Genomic DNA, 10687 nt, shown 5'->3' with positions numbered 1-10687 from the left:
TATATACACACATACAAAACAGAGACAGCCATCTGCTGCTCTGCTCTGAGCATCAGGAGCAACTTGGGGGTCTTGCCCAAGGACATGAACTAAAGAGAATGGGAATCGAACTGCCAACCTTCCAGTTGGGGAACAACCGCACTACCTCCTGTGTATTTCATAATCTGGGAAACCACAAAAATAAATCAAGACAGATTTCATTTTATTTGAAGAGATGCCAAGATAAAATGAAGTGGTGCAAGATTAAATAAAATTAGATGAGATGAGGGAAAAAGTAAGAAATAATTTATGTGAAACAAAATGAGACAAGTAAGTAAAAGATGAGATGATCAGAGTGGTACAAGGTCAGATAAGTTGAAACAGGTTAAGACAAGGTGAGAAAGTTTAAATAAAATGAGAGTAGTAAAAAGGTTAGACGAGACATTAAAGCTAATCTCCCTAATGTCTTTCTAGCCCAGAGGGTGTAGTGAGATTCAAAACAAACTGACACCAAAATCCCCAAAAGCTCCTAGTTGCTCTTTGACATGTGACAGAATGAGAAAATGTGACCTGTCAGAACAAGATGAGATGTAAAATGAGACCATATTCAACTAGACCAGATGGAAATGAGACCAAGCGAGTCAGACAAAGACATGAGGTGATACAAAGACATTTAAACTGGATGAGATTATCATATATACTGTATATATTCCTCAAATCTATACAATAAATACAAACTGGCAAACTGAAATGACATGAAGTGAGTTGGAATTTCATCAGCTATGACAAGACAAAGCTGAGCTGAAACAATACGACAGTGCTGATGACATGAGTCATTCAGTTGCAGGAGATGACGTGATATTATGAAACAAGACTAAAACTGGTGTAACTCAGGTCACATGGTCCCTGACTGCACAGCGAGATTTGTTGTGTCATGCAGTCTGAGAGCATGTGAACGCAGGAGGAAAGAACCAAAACACCATCACACTGCTGGAAACTAAGCGTGATGAGTCGTGGTTAGCAGAGCGAAGCCGAGGGAGAACAGGAAGCAGGACGCTGTGCGACTGCTCCTGTAAACAGTGAAAGTCTCCAGCAGCGTCAAAGGGAAAAGACCCGATTACTCTGCAGATTTGCTTTTGGTTATATTCACAATCCATAATATCCTCTGAAATTCACAGTTGGAGGCTTCAACACTCACTTCTTAACTTCAAAATATATAATTGTAATGTCATTTTTGCTGATTGATCTTCAGGTTTGGAACCACTGTCACTGCTATTTTTTTCTGCAGGTCTATATATATATATGTGTCAACTAACCAGTTGCTAATTTTAGCCAGTAGCCCAGAAATGTCATCTGTAACTACGAGTCTATTTAGACATAACACGTTACCCTCTGTGTAAATGACGACACAGTGATGTAATGTCTTTTTACTGCTATGCAACACTGTATGGGACACAAAAAGCTCGGTAGTGTTTTAACATCACTGACACCTCACGCTGGGTGTGTCCATGCGTCTCTGTGTGTTGGAGTTGACAGGGCCACATAAACCAGTTTACATCGGATCTAAAAATAGCAGCAGAGCCGTAGGGCCGAGAGAACCGAGAGACCTGGGAATCCTGGGATACGTCCTGTTCCAAAACAGTATCCTCTTATGTTTCCATGCTTTACTTTGGTTCATTTATAAATGTAATTATGTAAATCTGTTGATTATAATGAACCCAAGAGAAGGAAAGTAACTTTCTTTGGAGCTGAAAGTAAAGGTGACTGTTAAATTCACCTTACATGGTTTCTTGTTTTATTTATTCAATTTTATTCAATTGAATTTTATTTGTATAGCACCAAATCACAGCTAAAGTCGTCTCATGACACTTTACAAAGTCAGGTCTAGACCTTACTATTATTATTATTATAAAGGAAAAACCAAACAAACGCACTTGAGCAGCACTTGGCAACAGAGTGGAGGAAAAACTCCCTTTGACAGAAGAAATCTCCGACAGGCTTAGTCACTTGGTAAGATTTAATTTTGTTTTAAAAGTTTTAATTTTGAATTTTTCTTATACAGTAAACTAATCACTCTTCCCAGGGTCTAAAATTTAGATTATACAGCAATAATCACAACATATTTACTCTACAAACAAAATGAAATCCAAACCAAACATATTACATATAAAACATTACAATGTTTAGTAATTTTTTTTTTGCACTTTGCTACCACTCAGCTCAATTCAAGTAGAAATTTGGATTAATGACATGATAGTTTAATCATAATGCACATTTGTTGCTGTGAAAAAATAAATGACAAAGAGAAAAAGTCAAATCTGAAAAACTCACTAAGGAAACGGTGGGAGCTGAGAATGGGGATGCGGCCCTGTCAGATGTTTCCTTCTCTCTCTCTCTCTCTCTCCCTCTTTCTCTCTCTGTGACCTCGCTCACCCGCCTGTCGGTTTGTCTGCACGCCATAGGTGGAAGTCCACGGGGCGTGGTGTTGTTGCCACAGTAACAGCCATGTAAACACAAACAGAAGGGTTAGTAGAGCAGGGTAGAGGAGCGGAGCTGCAGTCAGGGATCCACTTACACAATGAATAATGAATGAGCAGGGCTGGCTGCCCCAGGGGTTCTTGGGGAGTCAGTTGGAAAACAACTGAGGAGTTTCTCCTGCACTTTGTCCTGGGTAAACACTGTGTTAAATATAAATCCCCTCTGGTATTTGTTGCCTAAATGTCATGACCTGGGCAGCTCAGTCAGTCCTGGAAAATACCTTTGTTACTTATAAAGTCAATAAATGACCAGTGACTTCAGTAAAATTTCTATTATTAGTTTTAGACTTACTTCATTTTAAGGACAACTGGCCTAACTGCAGTCACATTCTTGTTTTTCATTCCAGTATTTTTAGTCTCCTGAGTAAATAAACAAATAAATGTTGTCAGCAGTTTGTTTTTGCTTCTGTTTTATAGCCTAATTCCCCTTTGTTACTAAAACTCCCAGATGAGCGATGAGGACGTGAGGAAGCAGAGAAGGACAGAAGTTTCACATTTTTAACGCTTACATCATGGAGCAGCAACATGTCTTGGAGTGTGACTAAGTAATTGAGAGCATGTAAATAATTCAAAAGATCTTAATTGTTTAACTTGTGACATCATTGCACTTTAGTCTACATAATAACTCACTGGCATTTCCGACATCTGCAATCACACACGAGGTCAACAAAAGCAGGCACTCTGGAATGAATCTCCATAGAGATGTGCCAAAAGGTGCCGAGAAACTTAGAGGGAACTTTCACTTTGTCAAGGCAAGTGTGGGATAGAAAGCCCAGTGTTCCTGCTTAAACTAGTGTTATGTCTGAGCGTAGAAGGACACGAACAGGTAACACATGAGTGTTACAACTGAGACAAATTTGGACTTTTCTAATGGTCCCCAGTGTTTCTCAGGTGTTCTGCGGGGTCCTGGGAGCTTCAAACCTGCATCTGTGCACGTAGGACAGGCTGTCACGCCACAGCCTCAGCCTTACAGGGTGTGATCCTCCACACAACCACAGAAATTTGTTTGAAATTACAGCAACACTTTATTTCACAGGTCTGTAATATCCAATTTATTTCCAAATCATTTGCTAAAGTGCTTTCTGGAAAGAACCATATGAGTTGGTACTAATTACTGTGCATGTGACACGAGAGAGTGGTTAGTTGGTGCACGGACTGGAGGCCTGTTTCAGGACATTTGCCTACAAGCAACTATACAATTCAGCGTAAATTATAATCTGTAATCCAATAAATATTAACCCTGGTTTACACTGGCCAGTTTTTTTTTATAGAAATTCATCTGAAAGGCAAAAATAATTTCTTTTCAGGAAACATTCAAAAGGTTACTAGGAAATAGTGAACCTGTAAAATAAAATGCATCTGAAATAATACCCAATTTTCTTTTATACATATCATATGTAATATTCATGGTGTGTTCATTTATTTTTATTAGCTCACTTTGGTTAAGATTATTTGATAACAGCACATTAACCTACTATCACTTTAACTGCCTCTCTCATTTATCATTTATATCATATCATTTATCTCTCATCCCTCATGAGCAGAAAAACAAAAAAATGTAATTTTATTTTAAAAATTAAATGAAATAAAGGACAAATAAAAATAAGGAAAACTTTGATTGCTATAAATTGAGTCAGTCTGTTTAATCTAAAAGAAACAAAAACTACAGAAACTCTTTTGCTCAAATACACATCAGGCTCCCTAATGACATTTCAAACTACTTAGGGGAAGAAAATTGTGGAATCCTCCTTTAATTGAAGTAATTACATCATTATAGAACAACTACGAAGGAGCAGCTGAACTATGTTGGTAGTTTACTGCACAGGAATGAAGAGAGAAAGAAAGGGAGAAAAGAGCAGGAGAGGAACTAGGAAATGGAAAAGCAAAGGATGAGGAAGGAAGGGGAAGAGAAATGAAAGAAGGAAGAAGGTGGGAAGGAGTTTTACGGGATAAGGAAACATGGGAAAGTAAGGCATGAGAAACACAAAGAAGGAAGAAAGGAAGCAATGAGGAAATGAGGGAGGCATGCAGCCGAGATACTTCCAAACTATTTTCTCTGGCATGGTGTCATGAGTCAAAGCCACATTCCCACGCTGTGAGGTTGGCCGGCCGAGTTTGGAGTTCCAAAGCCACCACGTCACTAACGGCGTCACCATCAGACTATATTTACACTGCCGAACTAATGTTTGCCTTCAGCTGCAGAGGGACAAAGGGAGAGTGCATACCTCCTTTGTCACGGTGTTAGAAACCCGATCTGGAGTAAAACACGCACAGGGAGTAACTCTGTCAAGCACAGAAGGTCATTCACAATATGGATGTTTAAGCAAATGGTTTCGGATCTGTGCAAAAATGAATACATAATTTATAAAAAATACAAATCTCATGAACAAAATGACTTGTTCTTGACCTTCTGTCTAACGTTCCACTGAAAGACAAAATCATTAAACAAATCTTTTAGTAAAGAGGTGAATTCACTCCCTCTGATAGTAGGATGTACTGTAAATAGTTTTACAGGCATCCTCCTTCTGCAGCGCTTTCACATGTTATATAGAGTATTTTACCGGAGCTGATGTGCCTGTCTGATGCTCACAATTAGGGAGCAAAAGGTGCCATTGTGGGCGGGGCAATAAGAAGAAAGAATAGAAAATCACAAGAAAACAATTAATACAAGAGAATCACAAATATATAAACAATTCAATCATATGCAACAAGATAAATTCACAAAAAAGAAAAATATATATAGCTATAAGACTGAGTGGAGATGGATGAGTGCGGAGAGACTGGCCAGACGGGCTGGTGACGGCGAGGAGAACTGCTGGTGGGTGACTACAGAGATGCTGATCCAGATGGGATGGTTAGTCAAGATTGAACAGGAGCTGGTACATATTGCTGTGTGTACAACAACGAACCAACAGTGAATGAGTGGAGGCTTGGAGGTTATGTAGGCCAGGTGGTGATTGTGGAGATTAGCACAGCGTGTGGCGCATTCCTGGGCTGCAGGGAGAGAGAGACAGGGAGCGAAGAGCAACCCTGACACAAGTCAATAATCTGATTTAAAAACAAAACACTGAAATTCCAATACATGAATCGGGACACAATTAAATGTATTTTTCTATTTTACTGCTCTTATTTCCTGATGTGTCTATTCTGACACCTGCAACAAAACAAATTCCCTGCACCTGGTGAAGTCTGGTTCTAATTCTGATGCCAAAACAATGAAAACTGGCTAAATTTGACAACGCACAAACACATACACAAATAGGGATAAGAGCTGAAATCTCCAGCTGCTTCATATGCTCTGAGGTATCTGAAAATGTTTGGGGATACTTTGCTCTTCCTCTGTTGCATCACACCAGATTGTCCTGTCACGTTGGCAAAATCTGCTGAAAGATCAATTCTCACCAGTGACACTGAATGAAGGAAATACCAGAAGCTGTTTCCTGTGTGTGTTTATTTGCTAGTTTTTATATTTTCATAAAACTAAATATACATACAGTAAATGAAAACCACAAGTGAAGCAAAGTTGACATCTACTGGAACTGGCTTAGAGCCTTATTTAGAGCCTAAACCTGCTTCACATCCATGCAAAATGATGAACTTACGTTTCAAAACATCATGACTTCACTGTGTGTAATTATCACTGTTGTCTCTGAGAAACAGATTTAATTTGGATTATTCAGCTCAGTCAGCCACAGGTCAAAGCTAAAACTCATCTGAAATGCAGAAAACCTGTTGCTCTTTCTATGAAATAAACAATGAAACTTTATCTCTGTGGGGACATGGGATGCTGCAGCAAATAAGCAACAGAACAAAACAGATTCACAAGAGAGTTCACAGAAACTCCAGGGAGTTTGTCACATGTTGTTACACCGCAGCTTTATGGGGAAAAAGGTGCAGTATTGTGCAACATATGCAGAAATAAAATCATAATTCTGGCAATTAACTGTGCCTATGCTAACACATTAGCATACTGAACGGTAAATGTCATGACAATAGTGAAATCACAGTGCTAAGATGATCAAACTTGGAAAAATCATATGCATGGTTGTTCCTAAAACCTTTGTTTTCTTAAAAAAAAAAAAACACACCAGTGCAGAAACAATTCCTCCTCTTTCCAACACAAATCACCTTGTGTTTCGTTGATTTTCTACAATTAAGGTCATTTTATTTGCCTCAGTCATGATACAGGCACTTATTTCTTCAAGAAAGATGAGTGATTGTGTTGGAAACAAGTTTAAAATCATCTTGCTACACATAACATTTTATAATTACAATTTGACACCATCAATATTTCACAAAAGCTACCCCGGGACTGGCTGGGGCCAGCACAGTCGGCCTCCTGATGTAGGGCTGTTGGGTGTTTATGAGCTCTGGGGCCCGTGCAGGGCCTTGCCTGGCCCCGTCCATGGTGGACCTGACTGAGCTGCTGGGAGAATTGGAGGAAACTCTGAGAGCCGAGAACACACAAACTCATGTTTGACAACACCTGCAGAAGTTCTGTTACATCCATGTGTTGCTGTGCTAAATTAAACTTGCTGGGAGCGTCCGTGTCACAATGTCAGAAAATCCCCCGTCTTCGATTGAACAAAGATATTTGTGAAACTTAATGCGCACACAATGGCTTCAACAATTTTTGGAATATCCTGCTGACAATCAAACAAGGACACAAATGGGTGTGAAAATCAGCTACATCAGGATGAATCTGTGTAAGCTAATAGCATAAAAGCACCCAGGGTGAACTCTGGGGAGAGCTGAAATTAATTTCACCTGTTGAATTAACACCTGTCACACTGAAACAAGTCGAACAAGATGTTTTGAGCCTGGAGGCAGTTACAAACCTTGTGCAGCTCAGTAGCAGGAAGGATATTTCGTGTAATGTTTCCTTTTTTCAAAATGACTTACAGTACTTATTTTGTTCCCGTGCAGGCTACAGTACACAATGCATGTGTCTGTGCTGTAGTTAGACAGCAGGGAAGAAGTGTGGGAGATGAAACTCTACTAAAAGTTTAATGAGCTCTTTGGGAAAGCTGGGTCACTGCAGCAGAATACGAGTCAAACTGCAACAAAGAGAACAGGTTCAGACTTGAGCTGCAGCAACTTTATTGTGTTAACACCCAACCTGGTTTGATTTTAGGTGTAAAATGAATATGCGCTTGTGTGGCTCAACATCTTTGCCTCTCTCTTCCATTAACTCACCCTTTAGAAGGGCCCCTCTGCAGCTGGGAGCCACCATATGTAATGTAGTTAAACTATCCCCCTGTGACCAGCTGACTGTCCTTTAATGGAATAATTTGAGCAGTTGAGTTGGTACTTTTACACAAAGTGCTTCTTCCACCAGTGCATAGATGATGGCTCAGCTGCCAAACTGTGGCTCCTCCGTTACAAACCTATAAGACTCACCCAGAACACACAGTCGGAGTCCCATGACCTTCGTCCCACTGTCACGTCTTCACCAGTCACAGTCAACTCTGTCCCTCACACACACACCGTTTAGTCACCAAGACTTTATAACAGAACCACATCCAGCTGATGTGAGTGCAGAGCTGAGGCCATCTGAGTTGGAATTGGGGTGAAGGGGAGGGAGCGAGACGGGGGAGGGGGGGGGGGGGGGGGTTCACTGCATGGGCCTGATAAGAAAAAGGCTTGTTGAGGAATGAAGTCAGGAACGTAGGGAAGGAATAGAGGAATGCTTATTTAAAAGCCAAGTCAGAGAGGTGGCCCAAAGAAAAACCACACATTTAAATATGTACTTGATCAGTATCCAGCAGCTTATTGCTCTCGCTGTGATAATCTTACAGGAACGTACCAAGTACTAGCTCACAAATCACGTTGCTTCTCTTTCTACTGACTATTTTAGATTTGTTCAACTGGTTCTGGCTGCTGCTGGTCTCCATTCGTTTCCATAAGGTACAAATGTTAAGTGGCACAACAATAATGATGATTAAAGCAGATTTTAAGAGTCTGATAACTGATTTTCATGTCTGATTGTTATGAGTGAGAACTGAGTGCTGCCTCTGGCAAAAAGCTAATAAAGTTTCCACAAAACAACAGAAACAACAAGCTGTGGGATTTAGATCAGCTGATGTGTGTCTGGGCTCAAACACATCTATGGTCATTGAATTAATGTGACAACACGTCTACTTTTTCAGCCAGGATTGAATTAAAGCTGTCATCAGTAGGTGGACGCTGACCTGACTGTTCGCCCACATGATGAACAGGCTGGCATCAGAAACACGGAGCTGCTGCATCAGCCGCTTTGTCCACAGCTGCACTGAGCTGGGGACTGAACACCTAGCTGCAGGTGCCCAGGTGCTCAGCCACAGGGAAACTCAAACGATGGGACCAGTGTGGCCAATGAACTGGTGCAAAGGGACAAAGACTGAATCACATTGTGCATTGTGCTCTGTTGCCCTTCAGCTCACATTAGTTGACACAATGAAGTTTCTTTACAAAAGATCACAGGCTGCACTTTTGACCCAGTCCACTTTATTCACACCGTTACACAAATGACACCCACGCGGTCACAAACATGCGCTTGTTCAGGAGCAGGTTGAACATGAAAAGCTTCCTTTTATTCTCAACATACTGCGCAACAAAACGTTGTACATGGGGCCCACGTCACAATCTGGTTTAGAGCTTTACTCTTTTGGTGACTGTCAAGGCTTTAATTCAATGGTGGACAGTAATTAAATACATTTACTCAAGTGCTGAACTCAAGTACAATTTTGAGGTATCTGTACTTGAATAGTTTTATTTATTTCATACTTTGACTTCACAACATTTTAGAAGCAAATTTGTACTTTTTACTGCACTACAATTATTTGATAACTTTAGTTACGTTTCAGAATCAGATTAAATATACAATTACAATATAATTATCTGACTTTATGGATCTCTGGTGGGAAATTCACAAAACACCAAGCAGTACTTCAAATTATAAGCAGCTGCAACATTAAATGGGATGTGCTTAATAAGGCATCAATATAATCTAACAGTCTTTTTAAAAAATATATATTTACCTGAAATTTGCTGTTCTGCTTAACTAGTACTATTACTTTTGGTACTTTAAATACATTATACTTCCAGACATTCAGGACTTTACTTGTAACAGTATTTTACTCTGTGGTAAACATTTTGAGCAGCCCACTTCTTCTCCCACTGTTTTAATGAAATCTGTTTAAAACCCGTGAATGTTTCTGTCGCGGTTATTGTGGGTCACACGGTCATTTATTGTGGTTTACATTTTACGCTGCGTTAAGGTGAAAAACAACACTGTTGTCTGACAGTAACAGTTAAAGGTCGTTTCTAGAAACGGACCATCAACCTGCAGCTGCATGGTGTTATTCACTGACACCCAGTCATCGGCAGCTCCGTTTCAGCAGCACTGAATTTACCGGAACACGGTGAATCACGCGGATCGAAAGTGCAAATGATCCCAGCCGGTTGCCGTAACCTTAAAAATCCGCTTACCACACTGAGAGCTGCGGTATCCGTGCATCCAATAATCCGCCGTGTTTCACACCCCGCCCGGCTGCTCCTCGGTGGCGTGATGCTGCCGGGGGGAAGGAGAAGGGAGGAGGGGTATTTTCCGGATTCCCCACGATGAAGAAGAAAAAAATCCGTTTAAAGGATGTTCATGGCTGATTTGTAGGGATTTGTTCGTTTCTACATCTACAGACTAACAGTAAAATAATAAAACGTAGGAGGATTCCCATTAAAACTATTTTATATATTTTATTTTATATATTATTATTATTCACAGTTACAAAGGAAATGCTCATTTTAAAATTCTTATGAACTATAGTTTGTATATGAATATAATAATAATATAATCACCTTTATATGAATATGAATGAACAAATAATACACATTTGATAATTAAACAGAGCATTTTATATAATAGGATTCCAAAAAATGTAGTTATCAAATAACATTTTACTACAGTGAAGCAGGAGGACACATCTTAGGTTTCTTTTGTGTGTCTATATATTTTCTATAGCAGCAGAGCTGTAAACAACAGATCCTCTGTCCTCCCCATCTTTTATTGTCAGGAGGAGCAGATTACATCACCCTCTTCCTTTCCGGGAAAAAAAAGCCTCTCATCCTCCCCATGGCTTTACCGGGCAACCAGCAGGGAACCGGGAAGAGACACCGGAGGATGGGAAGCCTCT

Source organism: Monopterus albus, unplaced genomic scaffold (assembly GCF_001952655.1).
Source record: "Monopterus albus unplaced genomic scaffold, M_albus_1.0 scaffold417.1, whole genome shotgun sequence".
Lineage (NCBI taxonomy): Eukaryota > Metazoa > Chordata > Actinopteri > Synbranchiformes > Synbranchidae > Monopterus > Monopterus albus.
The sequence above is the reverse complement of the archived record's forward strand: the minus strand, read 5'-3'. Positions refer to the sequence as shown.